The sequence below is a fragment of the Oncorhynchus mykiss genome, chromosome 1 (assembly GCF_057628025.1).
Source record: "Oncorhynchus mykiss isolate SJ-2025 chromosome 1, ASM5762802v1, whole genome shotgun sequence".
Taxonomy (NCBI): domain Eukaryota; kingdom Metazoa; phylum Chordata; class Actinopteri; order Salmoniformes; family Salmonidae; genus Oncorhynchus; species Oncorhynchus mykiss.
The window spans coordinates 41,829,723-41,849,263 of NC_143022.1; the positions used below are offsets into that span (position 1 = coordinate 41,829,723).

The following is a 19,541-nucleotide window of genomic DNA, read 5'->3' on the forward strand; positions in this document are numbered from 1 at the left end:
CTAGAGCATTTGTGACTGCAACTGTGCTCTGGCAACAATTTAGTTATGCTTTTTTGCCAACGTTTACTGAGACCGGCCATATTAAAGGGATGTTGAGAATTTGTAAATTCATCAGTTATTCTGCTCTCTGGCACACTCAGACGAGAATGCTCTGAAATCGGGGGAGAAATCCAGAGCGAATTTACCAGCTACGTCTATCGACAGTTGTTTCAGTGACATCATAAACATTCTATTGAAATTGCATATTGGAGTATTTTATTTATACATGTAGCTAGCTAGCTAAACAATGAACCATAAACCCAACTCATAACATTACTACCCTGCATGAATCTATAGGTAGCTAACCAACCAGGTTCAATGTTATCAAGCTAACATTAGGCTATACCTAGAAATGCAAATGGCTCTGAGATACAAATTGTATTACTACATAGATCACACGTAACATTAGCTAGCTAGGTAGCCAGCCAGCTAACATTAGCAAGCTAGCTAACAGTACACTTTAACTTGAAATGAAAATGACTTTCTGACTAAATTAGGAATGTGTAATATCCGAATGGATGGACGCTTCTCCCTTCTGTCACGGATGCCATGGTTGCCCTTAGTTTGATGATGTAATCCGGAAACAGCTGTTTTATCCAACAGCCTTCTGCATGTTCTCTTCTCTTTTCTACTCTGTCTGCAAATTTGCAATCAAAATGCCAGAATTTTCTTAATCTCCTTAGCTATCATACTCTAATTCCACTGATTTCAAAACTCAGAATGTGGACAGCAACACCTATGCAGTTCTACTACGTAATAGCTTTCAAAAAAGCTGAATTAGAAAGGATTACCTACACATACTGACCAGCTCATGTTATGGACAGAAGCGTGCTACATGGCAGACCAATCTGAACTCATCTCTCAGAATGTCAAGCCCACTCATTATCTTAGTCAATCATGGCTAATGGAAAGGTTGCTGTCTTTTTCCATGGCTAAACAAACTCTTAATTTAACAATTGTATTCATATTTACAGATGGCATACATGTTTGTTGTTAAGGCACATGAAGGTTTGCATGTTCCAGAGGCATTTCTGAAGTAAAAATGCATTTTTATTTAAAAAAAAACTGTTTCCGTTCAAATGGAGCTCCATATGCCTACGTTCCTGAAACAAGTCATATTTTTAAATAAAGTCCCAGTGTCCCCTCTATCGTCCCATGCTGTCCCTATCCTTTCCCGTCCCGTCACTGGCTCACGCTCCAGGGGGGGGGGACACACAGTCACACAGCAGGTGCTGTAAGGTAACGATAAGATATTTCCATTTTGGTCCTACATGCCCTTTAAACCGAAAACCTTCCCAAAACATTTAGCTCAGATTCCCATTAAGTTCTAGTTAAGGTTTTTATCTAACATTAGGATGATAACACCCCCCCAAAATTATGTTTTTGATAACAATATGTTCTTTTATTTGTTTTGTTTCATCTTTAAAATGAAAAATCCTTGGGAATATTCTCAAAACATTCGCTAAAATGTTCCCAGCAAACCAAAACTTATTCTCTGAAATATCCCAGAACATTCTTTAGGTTTTGGCAAATCTTCTCACAACACAAAAACTGTCCAGTGGAACACATTGTTTCTGTTCTTTAACGGTTCCTAGAATGTTTCATTAGGTTGTGCGAACAGTCTGGTGGGGACATCACAAAAGATTGACTGTCCAGCTGTGCAGATGATAAAAAAAACACTAATGTTCTTTACAAGTTTCTTTAACATTTCTTTAGGTTGTATTAACATTGTGGGTACATTACAAGAGATCGATTCCAAATAACAAAATATGCTCAGTTGTGACCTTCATACAATGTTTACAGTGCTTCAGAAAATAGCTAGATGACTCCAGCTATCTCCAGATGTGAGAAGAAGGGTTTTTGTCTTAATCTGTTGTTGTGTAGTACTGTGTTTTTGGCCTTCTACATTAAGTGCTGTCTGTCTTTCCAGTAGCCTACCTTTAGCATATGCATCAGATACAGTACATATCAACCCGCAAGGCGCAGCAAACAAGCACAAATGCTTGATAAATAGAGCATAAACTATTATAAAGGATTAATTGCATGAAGAAATAGCCACAATAGTTATTTGTTTAGATAGAGTCAAGGATATGTTTAGTATAATTTTACAATTATAGGCCTTTAGCCTGTTTTTGTTTCCGTTAAAATAAAAACATTACAATGTAATCCATTTGATCAACTTTATGAATTACTAATACTCTATTACTAATCGAATCTACAAATAAAGTCCATTTACAAAGTATTTTGACAAAGTAGAAACGAAAAATGTATAATAACCTAACCAGCCAAGTGCACAGTTGAAATTATTTGCTGTATTCTTAAACAAAAGCACCAGTGCATGAACAATTGTAAAGGATAAAATGCATAAATAAATAACATATTTTAATTTTAAGCTTATTATGTTACTACTTTTTGCATAGTAGGCAGAGCAAAGCTATCACATGAGTGTTAATGTGCTTAATGCATGGACAGCATGGATTTCCTTTAAAAAAATGACATTTGGAAATAGAGCTGCCCCTCTTGAATTATGAGTGTTATTTGACAAAGGTAAGAGTAAAAGAAACAGCATGATTTTTCTGATACTATATGGAAATCAAAATGTTTTACCTGCATGTGACTCTGAAGGATGATTTGATGAAGTGATGATCCTTTCCCTGCATCTGCAAATTACAAGATCATCAGATGATTGTCAATTTTATAGGCTAATGCCTTTTTGGGATAGGATTAGCATTTTCACTTTTGGATGAATAGCGTGCCCAGAGTGAACTGCCTCCTACTCTGTCCCAGATGCTAATATATGCATATATATTATTAGTATTGGATAGAAAACATTCTGAAGTTTCTAAAACTGTTTGAATGATGTCTGTGAGTAAAACAGAACTCATATGGCAGGCGAAAACCTGAGAAAAATCCAACCAGGAAGTGGGACATCTGAGGTTTGTAGTTTTTCAAAGCTTGGCCTACCGAATACACATTGAGATATGGATTAAGTTGCACTTCCTATGGATTCCACTAGATGTCAACTGTCTTTAGAAACTTTAATGAGGATTCTACTATAAAGGAGGGGCTCATGAGACCTCTTTGAGTCAGTGGTCTGGCATAGTGCCTTGGTCTCATGACGCACGCTCCAGACAGAGTTACCTCTCGTTCCAGTGCTATTCTGAAGACAAAGGAATTCTCCGGTTGGAACATTATTGATGTTTAAGTTATAAACATCCTAAAGATTGATTCCATACATCGTTTGACATGTTTCTAAAGGACTGTAATGGAACTTTTCGAGCTTTTGTCTGGATGAAGTGCCTGCGCCTCATGAAGATGGATTACTGGGCTGAACACGCTAACAACAAGTGGCTATTTGGACATAAATGATGGAACTTTATGGAACAAATCAGTCATTTATTGTCGAACTGGGATTCCTGGGAGTGCCTTCTAATGAAGATCACCAAAGGTAAGTGAATATTTATGTGTTGTTTCTAACTTTGTGGACTCCAAAACGGCGGATATTCCTCTGGCTTTTTGAGGTTCTGAGCGCCGTTCTCAGAAAATGTTTTTTCCGAAAAAGATTTTTTGAAATCTGACACAGCGGTTGCATTAACCTGTTGGATCTCTAGGGGCGCTATTTCATTTTTGGATAAAAAACGTGCCCGTTTTAAGCGCGATATTTTGTCACGAAAAGATGCTCGACTATGCATATTCTTGACAGTTTTTGAAAGAAAACACTCTGAAGTTTCAGAATCTGCAAAGATATTGTCTGTAAGTGCCCCAGAACTCATTCTACAGGCGAAACCAAGATGATGTGTCAACCAGGAAATTAGCAGAATTTCTGAAGCTCTGTTTTCCATTGTCTCCTTATATGGCTGTGATTGCGCAAGGAATGAGCCTACACTTTCTGTCGTTCCCCCAAGGTCTTAGCAGCATTGTGACGTATTTGTAGGCATATCATTGGAAGATTGACCATAAGAGACTACATTTTCCAAGTGTCCGCCTGGTGTCCTGCGTGGAATTCGGTGCGCAATTGCCAGCTGCTTGTACTTTTCCATTTGATATAGGGGAGAAACCATGCGTCCAAGAACGATATATCAATGAAGAGATATGTGAGAGTTATGTGAGATAAGAGTTATGTTTTTGTTGAAATGTTGCGTGCTGGATGCTAACGCTAATGCTAACGCTAAATGCTACGCTAGCTAGCTACTTTTACACAGATTATTGTTTTCCTATGGTTGAGAAGCATATTTTGAAAATCTGAGATGAGTGTTGTTTACAAAAGGCTAAGCTTGAGAGATGGCATATTTATTTCATTTCATTTTTGATTTTCATTAATAGTTAACGTTGCGTTATGGTAATGAGCTTGAGGCTGTAGTCACGATACCGGATCCGGGTTTGGGAGATCAGAGAGGTTAAGGAGAAGTCTATCTTTAATTCTGTGAAAAATACATATATTTTATCGATGTTTATTATGAGTATTTCTGCAAAATCACTGGATGTTTTGGAATCAAAACATTACTGCACATAAGGCGCCAATGTAAACTGATATTTTTGGATATAAATATGCACATTATCGAATAAAACACACATGTATTCTCATGTCCCATGAGTGTCATCTGATGAAGATCATCAAAGGTTTATAGATTAATTTTTTACTTTATGTGACTCCTATCTTTGTCTGGAAAAATGGCTGTGTTTTTTCGACTTGGCTATGACCTAACATAATCATATGTTGTGCTTTCACTGTAAAGCATTTTTTAAATCGGACACGATGGGTAGATTAACAAGATGTTTATCTTTCATTTGCTGTATTGGACTTGTTAATGTGTGAAAGTTACATATTTCTAAAAAATATCTTTGAATTTTGCACTCTGCCTTTCAGCGGAATGTTGTCGAGCTAGCGGAACCCCTGCGCTAGAAAGGTTAACGCGTATTATATGTTAAATTAGTTTCAGTATAGTTCAAGTGTAGGTTTGATGAGCTGGCTGTGCATTGTCCTGCTCATAAACTTGGAGAGTCAAGGATATGTTTTGCATTATTCTAAAGGGCTACTGCAACACATAGCATGTTTTTGTTTCCCTTAGAATATAATTAATTAGTAATAGTTACAGTAAACAAAACAGTCCTGTAACACGTAAAAGAGAATGGTATCAACGGTCAAATTATTAACATCTTTCCCTCAATCCTGACTAGTCTCCCAGTCCCTGCCACTGAAAAACTTACCCACAGCATGATGCTGCTGCCACCACCATGCTTCACCGTAGGGATGGTGCCAGGTTTCCTCCATACGTGACGCTTGGCATTCAGGCCAAAGAGTTAAATCTTGGTCTCATCAGGGTCTGAGAGTCCTTAAGGTGCCTTTTGGCAAACTCCAAGCGGGCTGTCATGTGCCTTTTACTGAGGAGTGGTTTCTGTCTGGCAACTCAACCATGAAGGACTGATTGGTGGAGTGCTGCAGAGATGGTTGCCCTTCTGAAAGGTTCACCCATCTCCACAGAGGAACTCTGGATTGGCTGTCGGAGTGACCATCAGATTCTTGGTCACCTCCCTGACCAAGGCTCTTCTCCCCCGATTGCTCTATTTGGCCCGGCGGCCAGCTCTAGCAAGAGTCTTGGTGGGAGAAGGGGCTTCCGTCTGGCCTCCGTACCATAAAGGCCTGATTGGTGGAGTTCTGCAGAGATAGTTGTCCTTCTGGAAGGTTCTTCCATCTCCACAGAGGAACTCTGGAGCCCTGTAAGAGCAACCATCACGTTCTTGGTGACCTCCCTGACCAAGGCCCTTTAACCCTGATTGCTCAGTTTGGCCGGGCAGCCAGCTCTAGCAAGAGCACTTCTCCCATTTAAGAATTGAGGAGGCCACTGTGTTCTTGGGGACTTTTAATGCTGCAGAAATGTTTTGCTACCCTTCCCTAGATCTGTGCCTTCACACAATCCTGTCCTGTAATTTTTCATAAATTTGCAAACATTTCTAAAAACCTGTTTTCTCTTTGTCATTAAGGGATATTATGTGTAGATTGATGAGGAAAACAGTTCAATCAATTGATAAACATAAAAGTATCACTGAGTGAATAAAGCCGCATACAAACATGGGCTCTTTTCTGTTTTCTTGAGTAAGGTAGCTCAAAAACGCAGGTGTTTCAGCCTAGCTCAGAGCTTCCTGCGGTGGTGTGGCAGCCAGCGGAAAATACGGAGCGTAGGTGTTGGTAATGTTCTCTAGTTGCGCAAAGATTAGCTCAGTGTTCTGTCACTCGTGGGGACTGAATGTCACCGCCAAGTCTAAGTGTAGAAAATTCAAGCCCCTTGGGTGCTGCCATAGAGTTACATAAGAAGTGCTCATCCAAGAAGGCTCAAGGTCATTGGCCACAGATGAAAGTATGTCAAATCACATTATATCTACAGTAGCTTTGATTGGACTGATCATGTCAACATCATACTTTCAAAATCTTAGCTAGCAGTCGTCATCATGAACCAAGTCAACAATCTACTGGCAAATCCTTTATAATCCTTGTCATATGAAGAGAAATATTGAAGAGAAATTATAGATAAATGTATCGGTGCTCATCGGCCATTGGACATAAACATTACACAACAAGTTGGAAATTCCAAATGTAATAATGACTGGTTTGGAAGGAATCAGTAACAGTAGCTAACTGCAAGCATTTCAAAGCAATCACTAGCCTGCTATTCAATGGAGTGTCCGTGTGGCCCCAAATCTGCTATTAAGTATCTCATTATGATTCACACCTGGACTCCATTACCTTCGTCCTTTCCTCGCTTTTATATGTCACTCTTCCATGTTCACTCACCAGTTGGTATTGTTCTTGTGTATTGGCATTCTGCCTTATGTTGGTGTCGTGTTTTAGGTTTTGTTGTTTTATTAAAATGTTTCACCTGCACCTTCTTCCGACTCACAGCCCCATCATTACAGTAAGAACAGAGTATATGGGATTGATTTTAAGAAATGGCACAGCTGTCAATCTTTTGGTCCTCTTGTTCAAATGCACACATTGATCCAAAACACACTGCCGCCCGGGTTTGCATTGCAAATGAGGGCATAAACTGGGTCAAGATGCCAGCAGAGTAAGTAGGAGAGGAGGAAGGCTCTAGCAGCGTTGGACAGGCCAAGCCTGCCCAACCTTACCTGGTTGAATGCTCCCCGTAGCCAGGCCAGTGCGGCGAGGTGGAATAGCCCGCACTGGGCTGTGCTGGCGAACCGGGGACACCATGCGTAAGGCTGGTGCCATGTACGCCGGCCCGAGGAGACGCACTGGAGACCAGATGCGTAGAGCCGGCTTCATGGCACCTGGCTCGATGCCCACTCAAGCCCGGCCGATACGAGGAGCTGGAATGTGCCGCACCGGGCTATGCACACGCACTGGGGTAACTGTGCCCTCCACCGCATAACACGGTGCCTGCACGGCCCCTCTCTCTCTCCGGTAAGCACAGGAAGTTGGCGCAGGTCTCCTACCTTGCTTCGCCACACTCCCCGTGTTCCCCCCCCAAGAAATTTTGCGGCTGCCTCTTGGGCTTCCAGCCGTGCTGCTGTGCTGCCTCCTCATACCGGCGCCCCTCTACTTTCGCTGCCTCCAGCTCTGCTTTGAAGCGGCGATATTCCCCTGGCTGTTTCTAGGGTCCTTTGCCGTCCAGAATCTCCCCCCAAGTTCAGTTCTCCAGGTATTGCTGCCTCTCCTACTGCTGCTGCCTGTTACCACGCTGCTTGGTCCTTTGTTGGTGGGTGGTTCTGTAACGACTGTCGTCGGTGGAAGAAGGAGAGGACCAAAGCGCAGCGTGGTTAGTGTTTATCTTATTTAATAAAAATCTAAACTGAACACTGACTAACAAAAACAACAAAGAAACAACCGAAACAGTTCTGTCTGGTGCAGACACACAAAGACTGAAAATAACCACCCACAAAACACAATTGAAAACAGCCTACCTAAATATGGTTCTCAATCAAGGACAACGATAGACAGCTGCCTCGGATTGAGAACCATATCAGGCCAAACACAGAAATAGAAAATCATAGAAAAACTAACATAGACAACCCACCCAACTCACGCCCTGACCATACTAAAACAAAAGACAAAACAAAGGAACTAAGGTCAGAACGTGACACTTAAGATTGCCTCTTATCAATTTGTCATCCCCTTATGCCATAGTTTGTACATCTCAATTGTCATCAGAAACCATATTTGTTTAAGCAGGTCAGCCATAGCAGTTATGTTTTTTTAGAAGGCAGTAAATGAGGCTGAATGAACTGTTTCGCTGCCAGACAAGGCTCCGGTGTAGCAGTAGTAAGATGTTGGGACTGCTGTTGGGACAGCTTTAATTAAGTAGGCCCCGACAGTTTGTGGTCACCGTTTGTTACCGTTAATGCTGCAATTAATGTATTTTTAAGGGTTGTGTTGTGTAGTGGCTTTGTTGGCATGTGTCCAACATTATTATTATTTTTTGCCCCACCAAGATTTACATGCTAAAATTACCACTGTATGTATACAGTATATATGATTTATTTATATATTTTTTAAATACATTTTCCCAATGTATTTATATATTATTTTATTTTATTGAAATATATTTCAATGTAATATTTTTCCACATGGGTTGTCTGGGATGTCACAAAAATATTTTTGTGACAGAACATTCCCACAATGTTGCACAATGCACCCTCATACAAACATGAATGTCAGCACAACTGCACAGTTTTAGTGTTTTGGGAACCTATCTCTTGTCATATTCCCACAATGTTCCCACATGTGTTCTGTGAATGTTCTTGTGACGTCAGATAAGGGTTTTTTTGCACCCTAAATTAAACATTGTATCATCATCTGCACAACTGGGTAGTTTTTCTTTTGTAATGTCCCCACAAAGTCCCAACCAGACTGTTCCCACAACCTAATGAAACATTCTGGGAACCTTTACAGAACATATTAATGTGTTCTGGGAAAGTTCTTTCAACATCAGGCAATTGTATTATACAAACATTGTATAAGTATCAGTACGACTGGACAGTGTTTGTGTTATGAGATCTTTTGCCACAACCTATCAAATGTTCTGGGAACTTTCACAGGAGCAATTTTGGTATGCTGGGTGGTCTGTCTGCGGTCTATAGTAGTATCCAAAGCCTTTGTTTTGGTTTAGGACCTGTTTTATGGACCTAGCTTGAGCTGCATGTTTTTTTTTGTTACATCAATTGTATTTTCGGGGTTCTTTACGTAACCAAAGATATTTCTATATAGTGTTTTGATATGGTGCCAGTTTACATTTCTTGTTGTTCTTCTTTTGTCTGTGATATCATGGGGAAAGTGGCATATGTGGAAGAGATGGCCAATGTCCATGTGTGTTTGAAACCGTTTGTGGTGGTAGAGATTCTAGTTCATCCAGATGGGTAGGTTGAACACACATAATTAGGCCCCTCTCATCAGTACTTGCTCTGATTCCACAACATAGACATATTGTAGATCATAGACATACTGTAGATACCATCTGTCCACCTCATTTTACCTTATTTTACCTTCAGACCTTTATTGAAATAGTTGAAAAAACATCACCCTTTACTCTACTTCATATAGAAAAGTAACTAAAGCAGAGTCGCACTCCGCCCAAGATATTTCTCAATTTCAAGGCTACATTTAAACATCCATCTGAAATGTCCCTGTTGAACCCTATGAAACTTAGTTGTCACGAAGCCCACTGATTACAGCAGCCTCTGTACAGCAGCCTCTGTACTTGTGAAACTACCTTCCGACTGTCTCCTCATATCTCTCCCTCTCTGTGACTTTTTTGTCTCCCAGCCAGTCTCCGCCCAGCCATTACTGGCAAACAGCTCTCTGAACAGCACAATTGATGGCAGTTTGTTTTCAATTAATAACCGAAGACTAAGATGAAAGGAAATGGTCTTATGGGACTGCTTTATCCCCCGTTCCAAATGCAAGAAAGGCAGAACAAACTGTTATATTCTTTCTAAAAGGATCCAGATTGTGTTTCTTTTATGTCCCATTGTTCATTCTGCTTGTCTGAGGCAGAAGGCAGAGAGGAGCACACAGGACAGGCAAGTCTTTCATCTGGGTTTGTGTTCCAGAGAAGGAGGGGAGAAGGGGAAGCTACCACGGATGGCTGGACACGTGCTGCTGCTGCTCACTACCAGACAACTACAAGAACAGTGGTTTTCAAACTTTTTCAGCGAGCAGCCCAAATCTAAACCCCAAAATAGAAGCTTGTTATACTCTGTAAACAAGTATATAAACAAGCTAGGAAAAACTCCCTAGAAAGGCAGGAACCTAGTAAGAAACCTAGTGAGGTACCAGGCTCTGAGGGTGCTGGCTGTGCCGGGTGGAGATTATAACAGTACATTGCCAAGATGTTCAAACATTCATAGATGACCAGATTGGTCAAATAATAATAATCACAGTGGTTGTAGAGGGTGCAGCAGGTCAGCAGCTCAGGAGTAAATGCCAGTTGTCTTTTCATAGCCGAGTATTCAGAGTTCGAGACAGCAGGTGCAGTAGAGAGAGAGAGTAAAACCTTGAAATCAGCCCTAGTCTTAACAGGAAGCCAGTGTAGGGAGGCTAGCACTGGAGTAATATGATCACATTTTTGGGTTCTAGTCAAGATTCTAGCAGCTGTGTTTAGGACTAACTGAAGTTTATTTAGTACTATATCCAGGTAGCCGGAAAGTAGAGCATTTCAATAGTTTAATCTAGAAGTGACAAAAGCATGGATGAGTGTTTTTGGACTAAAAGTTTCTGATTTTGCTAATGTTACGAAGATGTTCATCAAAAGAGAGATCAGAGTCTGGGTAACGCCGAGGTCCTTCACGGTTTTATTTGAGACGACTGTTTAACCATTAAGATTAATTGTCAGATCCAACAGCTGGATCTTGCTCTCATAGAAGGACTGTTGAACTGTATTCCTTTGGTGTTTGTAATTTGTGAACCCTGGATCAGGAATCTGGTCATGTTGACCAGGTGATGTATTGAAGGTTTTCCCTGATCCAGGGTTCTGTCCTTCGTTTGATCCTCATCACCTTGGAAGTGTCCACATGCTCTATCAACATCCTTACTTTCCATAACTTCAGACCAGTCTACCTGTCCTAATCAGTTCATTCAATTGTTATTTTGTCATAGATTTTGAGGGATCTGGTCCTGATGGTACTGTGGCAATTTACAGTTTATTTTCTTTCGTAGTGCAGTGAATTAAGAAATGGTCACTAATTCCATATGCAATTACACTACTTTGGGATATTGTGTGATTATCTGATACCATAATGTGTTGGCTCATTTATCAACGGAGTCAAACAGAAAGTTTAGCAGAAGTTAGACAAGGCCTTATGTAGGGGGCAGGTCATGTTCACTACATCACCCAGTAGAATCACTGGAGGTCTATACAGAGCCCCTACCAAGAATGGTTTGTTCTTAGGTAATAATTTCCCATCATACTACTTACATGAGATCATGATGTAAATCAGTCTAAATCAGTTATCATGTTTAAATCAGTGTCCACTCTGACATACAGTAGATGCACACAACCCCGCCTCTCTGATTTTTGATTTCTGAGTCGTTGACGGAAGGATCCAGACAAGTCTCTGTAACATCACTCTTTCTGACGAATAAGTGAATATCATGTACTTTTGTCAGTGGACAGCGTACATTAAAATACAAACAATGTAAACCTCTGGAGGCGAGGAGCCTAAAAGAGTCTAGCTACCTCAGAAAGATCCATTTGGGGCACTTGGTTGAGATCGCCCCAGAGTTTTCCTCTTCCCCAAGGAAGGCTGCGGACTCAATTGATTGGTCCTCTGTCCACTGTCCCACAGAGGGTTCAACTCTGTCCATCTTCACGCAGTGTTGGGCCTTCGCCTCTGATGGTGGAGCGACCACCCTCTCCACCTTTCACCTGCCGGCGTTGGTTTCAGAGAGTCTCTTCAGCCGCTGCCTCACTCCCCCTCTTCTCCCTCTCTCCCTGGTCTGTCCAGTCTGAACATGGCCTTGCTGGTGTGGCTTGACTATGTCCAGTATCTCATCCAGTCCTGGTGGAGAGTAGAATGGATGTCTTAGAAGAATAAGGCTCTCCCATGTGTCTAGTTGCATCTTTAGTGTCCATGGTTACCACAGGTGAGAAGCACATCAAAAGTGGCAAAAATGCAGCTAAAGGTCCTCTGATTGAAAAATACCTCCCTCCAGCAGTTGAAGTAACCATTGCGAAGCAATGTACAGAAAACTGAAAAACACAATGGTCCTTGGCTTCAGGATATGAGATAATCTAGGCTGGTATTTCAAAACAAGTAGTAAAATATCCAACCAATTCAATGTTTTTCATAAAGAACTAGATTTCTGTATTATATACTTGAATAGCTATCAAAAAGAAAAAAGTTGATAAAAACAACGCACATAAAACACACTTAAAACAAATAAATATAGAGAAAGTCACAGGAGTAAACTACCAAGGCTGTCACTAGGAGCCATGACAACCACGGCACCGTGGAGGTGTAAGTATAAGAGAGGGAGAAGGAGTAGCCCGGCCAGATTCTCAGTGGCTAAGTAATGACTCATGGGTTCAAGGCCCCCTTGTCCGTAAACAGGATTTTTCTCATAATTTGGTCGCTGAATCACACGCCAGGCATGCATAGTCTCAAATCGTCTCAAATCGCATCCTATTGCCTATGTAGTGCACTTCTTTTGACCAGAGCCCATAGGGAACCAATGTGTGTATGTGCGTGCGTCTGGATTTTCCATCTGTAGATGCTCTACAGGTTATCATACTATGAACAAACTATCTATTGATAAGCAACTGCTTGCTAAGGTTAGAACTAGGGTTAGGGTTAGTAGATAGTTAGTTGAGAGGTTACTGATAGTCTGTAGTAAGTCTGTATGGCATCTACAGATGGAATATCCAAATACTGTTACCAAAAGTAGTGCACTATTAGGGAATAAGGTGGCATTTGGGACACAGTCTTTGTCTGCTTTGCGTTTCTGCTGTCGTCTCCCCACTCTGAATTCATCACCATTAATCCTGTGGAGAAAGCTAGGAGGGTGACAAAGCAGGAGATGAAAAGAGCGGAGGAGAGGTTTGGGCAAGGATAAGAGCCCATGTCATTCCCTATTAGGGGAACATCCAGAGAGAAAGATACCTCTGTGGATCCTCATGAGATGAAAATGTGGATGAGGTGATACTAATGTAATTCTGTGAGCAGTAATCAGGTCTTGCTTTCATCCACAGTAGGAATGTGACTAAAGGTGAAGGATTTGGGCTGAAGGTCAGGTGATGGTCAAGTGATGGTTGTCAACACTTTTCTCACACCTCTGATGACCATAGAGTATGATTGGGCTAATGTGAGGTACCACTGTGCTATGTAATAGCTCTGGACTGGTGAGTGAGGGCCTGAGGGGTGTAATACACTGATTTGGGAGAAAGAGTCTGAGACTGTAGACAACTTTACTGCTCATATCACATGCCTTCTCACCCACCACTCCTGCCTGTCTGTTTATGTCTGCCAAGCCTACCCACAGCCAGGTACACACTGTGCTTTGCACTCCTAGAAAAAAGGGTTCCAAAAGGGTTCTGCGGCTATCCCCATAGAATAAACCTTTTTGGTTTCAGGTAGAACTATTTTTGGTTCAAGGTAGAAGTCTTATTTTATTTCATGTAAAAAATCTGTTGTTCTGCCCCTGAACAAGGCAGTTAATCCACTGTTCCTAGACCGTCAAGTGAACAGTGCCTTGCAAAAGTATTCACCCCGTTGCCGTTTTCCTATTTTGTTGCATTACAACCTGTAATTTAAATGGATTTTTATGTGGATTTCATGTAATGGACATACAAAAAATAGTCCAAATTGGTGAAGTGAAATGAAGAAAATTACTTGTTTTAAAAAATTCAAAAAAATAAAAAACGGAAAAATGGTGCGTGCATATGTATTCACCCCCTTTGCTATGAAGCCCCTAAATAAGATCTGGTGCAACCAATTACCTTCAGAAGTCCCATATTTAGTTAAATAAAGTCCACCTGTGTGCAATCTAAGTGTCACATGATCTGTCATATGATCTCAGTATATATACACCTGTTCTGAAAGGCCCCAGAGTCTGCAGCACCACTAAGCAAGGGGCACCACCAAGCAAGTGGCACCATTAAGACCAAGGAGCTCTCCAAACAGGTCAGGGACAAAGCTGTGGAGAAGTACAGATCAGGGTTGGGTTATGAAAAAAGATCAGAAACTCTGAACATCCCATTAAATCCCCATTATTCAGAAATGTTATGAATATGGCACCACAACAAACCTGCCAAGAGAAGGCCACCCACAAAAACTCACGGACCAGGCAAGGAGGGCATTAATCAGAGAGGCAACAAAAATACCAAAGATGTCCCTGAAGGAGCTGCAAAGCTCGACAGCAGAGATTGGAGTATCTGTCCATAGGACCACTATAAGCCGTACACTACACAGAGCTGGGCTTTATGCAAGTGGCCAGAAAAAATCCGTTGTTAAAGAAAAAAATAAGCAAACACATTTGGTGTTTGCCAAAATGTATGTGGGGGACTCCCCAAACACATGGAAGAAGGTATTCTGGTCAGGTGAGACAAAAACGTTGCTTTTTGGCCATCAAGGAAAATGCTATGTCTGGAACAAACCCAACACCTCTCATCACCCCAAAAACACCATCCTCACAGTGATGCATGGTGGCCCAGCATCATGCTGTGTAGATGTCTTTCATCAGCAGGGACTGGGAAACTGGTCAGAATTGAAGGAATGATGGATGGTGCTAAATACAGGGAAATTCTTGAGGGAAACCTGTTTCAGTCCTCCAGAGATTTGAGACTGGTACGGAAGTTCACCTTCCAGCAGGCCAATGACACTAAACATACTTTTCAGGTTCTTTGTCTTATTTCTTGCTTGTTTCACAATAAAAATGTTATGCATCTTCAAAGTGGTAGACATGTTGTGTAAATCAAATGATACAAACCCCCCAAATATCTATTTTAATTCCAGGTTGTAAGGCAACAAAATAGGAAACATGTCAAGGGGAATGAATAATTTCGCAAGCCACTGTACATGAGAATTTGTCCTTAACTGACTTGCCTAGTTAGATAAAGGTTAAATAAACTAAATCAAATAAATGAATATACAGTTGTATTTGGAAGTTTACATACACTTAGGTTGGAGTCTTTAAAAGTAGTTTATCAACCACTCCACAAATAATAACAAACTATCGTATTGGCAAGTCGGTCAGGACATCTACTTTGTGCCTAACACAAGAAATTTTTTCCAACAATTGTTTACAGGCAGATTATTTCACTTATAACTCACTGTATCACAATTACAGTAGGTCAGAAATTAACATACACTAAGTTGATTGTGCCTTTAAACAGCTTGGAAAATTCCAGAAAATTATGTCATGGCTTTAGAAGCTTCTGATAGGCTAATTGACATCATTTCAAGGCCTAAACTCAGTGCCTCTTTGCCTGACATCATGGGAAAATCAAAAGAAATCAGTCAAGACCTCAGAAAAACAATTGTATACCTCCACAAGTTAGGTTCATCCTTGGGAGCAATTTCCAAACGCCTGAAGGCACCACATTCAACTGTAAAAACAATAGTATGCAAGTATAACACCATGGGTGTCACGCCCTGACCTTAGAGCTTTTTATATCCCTATTTTGGTTTGGTCAGGGTGTAATTTGGGTGGGCATTCTATGTTCTGGTTTTCTATGTTTTTGTATTTCTTTGTTTTGGCCGGGTATGGTTCTCAATCAGGGACAGCTGTCTATCGTCTATTGGTCCGATGATTCCTCTTCTTCAGACGACGAATACCATTACAATGGGACCACACAGCCATCATACCGCTCAGGAAGGAGACGCGTTCTGTCTCCTAGAGATGAAGGTACTTTGGTGCAAAAAGTGCAAATCAATCCCAGAACAACAGCAAAGAACCCTGGGAAGATGCTAGAGGAAACAGGTACAAAAATATCTATATCCACAGTAAAAACAAGTCCTATATCGCCACTGCTCCAAAACCCCAATAGAAAATCAAATAAAATCAAATAAAATGTATTTATATAGCCCTTCGTACATCAGCTGATATCTCAAAGTGCTGTACAGAAACCCAGCCTAAAACCCCAAACAGCAAGCAATGCAGGTGTAGAAGCACGGTGGCTAGGAAAAACTCCCTAGAAAGGCCAAAACCTAGGAAGAAACCTAACGAGGAACCAGGCTATGTGGGGTGGCCAGTCCTCTTCTGGCTGTGCCGGGTGGAGATTATAACAGAACATGGCCAAGATGTTGAAATGTTCATAAATGACCAGCATGGTCCAATAATAATAAGGCAGAACAGTTGAAACTGGAGCAGCAGCACGGCCAGGTGGACTGGGGACAGCAAGGAGTCATCATGTCAGGTAGTCCTGAGGCATGGTCCTAGGGCTCAGGTCCTCCGAGAGAGAGAAAGAAAGAGAGAAAGAGAGAATTAGAGAGAGCACACTTAAATTCACACAGGACACCGAATAGGACAGGAGAAGTACTCCAGATATAACAAACTGACCCTAGCCCCCCGACACATAAACTACTGCAGCATAAATACTAGAGGCTGAGACAGATAAAAAGAGATAAAAAATCCAGACTACGGTTTGCAACTGCACATGGGGACAAAGATCATACTTTTTGGAGAAATGTCCTCTGGTCTGATGAAACAAAAATAGAACTGTTTGGCCATAATGACCGTTGTTATGTTTGGAGGATAAAGGGGGAGGCTTGCAAGCCGAAGAACAACATCCCAACCGTGAAGCACGGGGAGGGGGGGGGGGCAGCATCATTTGGTGGCGGTGCTTTGCTGCAGGAGGGACTGGTTCACTTCACAAAATAGATGGCATCATTATGTAGGAAAATTCTGTGGATATATTGAAGCAACATCTCAGGACATCAGTCAAGAAGTTGAAGCTTGGTTGCAAATGGGTCTTCCAAATGGGCAATGACCCCAAGCATACTTCCAAAGTTGTGGCAAAATGGCTTAATGACAACAAAGTCAAGTTATTGGAGTGGCCATCACAAAGCTCTGACCTTAATCCTATAGAAAAATTGTGGGGAGAATTGAAAAAGTATGTGCGAGCAAGGAGGCCTACAAACCTGACTCAGTTTCACCAGCTCTGTCAGGAGAAACGGGCCAAAATTCACCCAACTTAATGTGGGAAGCTTGTGGAAGGCTACCCGAAACTTATGACCAAATTAAACAATTTAAAGGCAATGCAACCAAATACTATTTGGAGTGTATGTAAACATCTCACCCGCTGGGAATGTGATGAAAGAAATAAAAGCTGAAATAAATAATTATCTCTATTATTATTCTGACATTAAACATTCTTAAAATAAAGTGGTGATCCTAACTGACCTAAGACAGGGATTTCCTACTAGGATTAAATATCAGGAATTGTGAAAACTGAGTTTAAATGTATTTGGCTAAGGTGTATGTAAACGTCCGACTTACCAACTGCCAGAAACACACTGTGACTTGGGATAGCTCTAGACTGGTGAGTGTTTTAGATGGTTGGATATGTCTCTGGAAGAGGCAGATTGAAAGGGGGTGAGGGAGAGGGCATGGGAGAAAGAAAGAGAGAAAAGTATATGGGGAGGAAGAGAGATAGAGAGGGTCAGAAACAGGAAGAGAGAGAGAGGGAAGACAGAGAGAACTTTCCCCTCCATCTGTTCTACCTCCATTGTATTGTGTCAGCCACACAATGCCCCCCTTTGTCTTTCTTTCATTAATATTCGTGATGAGGTACAGGTTCAGAAGGCCGCAGGTTATTCACCTCAGTCGTTTGTATATTAGTCAAATATCATGGACATATTGACAGTCAACTAATGAATGCAGTAGTTCAGAACATATTTTCATGCAGTCAATTTCATTATCATGGTGCAATCTTGTGATTGTTGTTAAAGAAACTCTTATGCCATCAGAACTACTTTTAGCTACTTGTAACATGAGCGTAGATGACCCAACTCAAACTGCAAGGTTTAATCACCTTAACAAAATGTGTGCTTTGTGACAGTGAGGTATGCACAACAGTTATGAATCTTCTGGATCAGTGAATTATTCCTAGTGAGTAACGATGTTCGTTGCCCACCGTTCCCTGTGACGCTGATACACCATTACACCACCTGAGAACATCCTCATCCCTCTCCCAACCCCACCCTTAAATGACCATTCCTCACCCCTCTCCTAACCGCCACCCTTAAACCACCATTCCTCACCGCTCTCCCGAACCCCTCCCTTGAATGCCATTAAAATCGAGGATGACACAAAAAGGTTTGAAATGTTTTTTTCCATTGTGGTCCTCGTGAAAATATATGGAGAAGAATATATACACAAGATTATAACATTTACGTTTTTTTAATCTAAAATGAATCTCATCAACAGGGAGGAAACCGTAAAAGGAAAACAATACATTACCTTGTAACTTTCATTGAAACAAATATATTTTTTTTACGCCTGTGCAGTTTTAAAGCATTTAGTATATAAACCATTTCTTAAGGTTTATATTTAAACTAGGGATGGATTTTATATGGTTTGGTACACTATTCCATTCCACTGCAGCAGTGTTAGGGAAAGAGCTTTTTCCAGCCATGCTCCTTTAGCCCATGGGTCATATATTGGCAACACTGGCTCTGGTGTGATGGCTAATAAAAGTGTCATAACCAGATAGGTGACTGGGGGCAAGGTCATGTATGAATTTAAAAACAATCAACAATTTGACCTCCGCCACCTGGAGATCAACTGGATGCCGGTTCAGCCCTGAAATTATTATTCTCATTAGTTTGTTTTGGGCTGGTTGAAGTTTGTCCTTCCGATTACTTGTTGTGCCACTGCACCATGAGAAACAAGCATAGTCATAGTGGCACTGTATCAGAGATGTTGCCAGGGACCTCACAGTCTCTGTATCCAGGGACTTGGCTACCCTTGCCAGGAACTTTGTCCTGGAGTTTACCTTCCCAATGTTACATCTGCTCCTGCCAAGCCTTCTACTTCTCAACCTGTGCCTCCCTAACCTCTCTCTGTGTGTGTGTGTGATTGTGTGGGCGGAGACAGGTGTGCTGGAGGCAGAGCAGATCCCCCACCAGTTGTAACCTGTTCCAAAATCAAGACCTCTACAAATAATCAACCCTGCCACTTCCGCGCTGCCAGATCACAACCTCTGCTCAGCTAGTCTGTGATTTTTAGAAATTTGATCCTGCTTAAATCCTGTTTTCATGTTATGCTTGTTTTCCCTTACCTGACACTGTTTTCCTCTCCGCTACTGTTTTGCCCGCTCTGACTTTGGTATCTGTCTCCAGTCCCACGTCTCATCAGTCCTGCTACACTGTCCTGGACCCTCACTCCACTGCGTCCTTGGATTCCTCTCTGGACCTGTTTACCCTGTCCCAACTCCCCTCGCTCCAGCCTCGGCCTCCACACTGGGCTTCCTGCAACCCGCCCGAGCTTCCCCTGGCCTGCAACCTATATTCCCTCTGTGTTTCAATGAATACCTTGGTTACCTCATTCC

General features: G+C 41.5%; 1 long non-coding RNA gene across 1 annotated transcript; it reads right to left on the reverse strand.

Moving 5' to 3' along the window:
* Positions 1-1,284: 1,284 nt before the first annotated feature.
* LOC149985506 (uncharacterized) lies at positions 1,285-16,770 on the reverse strand. Its single transcript, XR_016494998.1, has 3 exons — positions 11,730-16,770; positions 5,248-7,773; positions 1,285-2,699 (listed from the first exon to the last, which is right to left on the reverse strand). It is a non-coding gene; the product is annotated as an uncharacterized LOC149985506 (long non-coding RNA).
* Between the last annotated feature and the right edge of the window lie 2,771 nt (positions 16,771-19,541).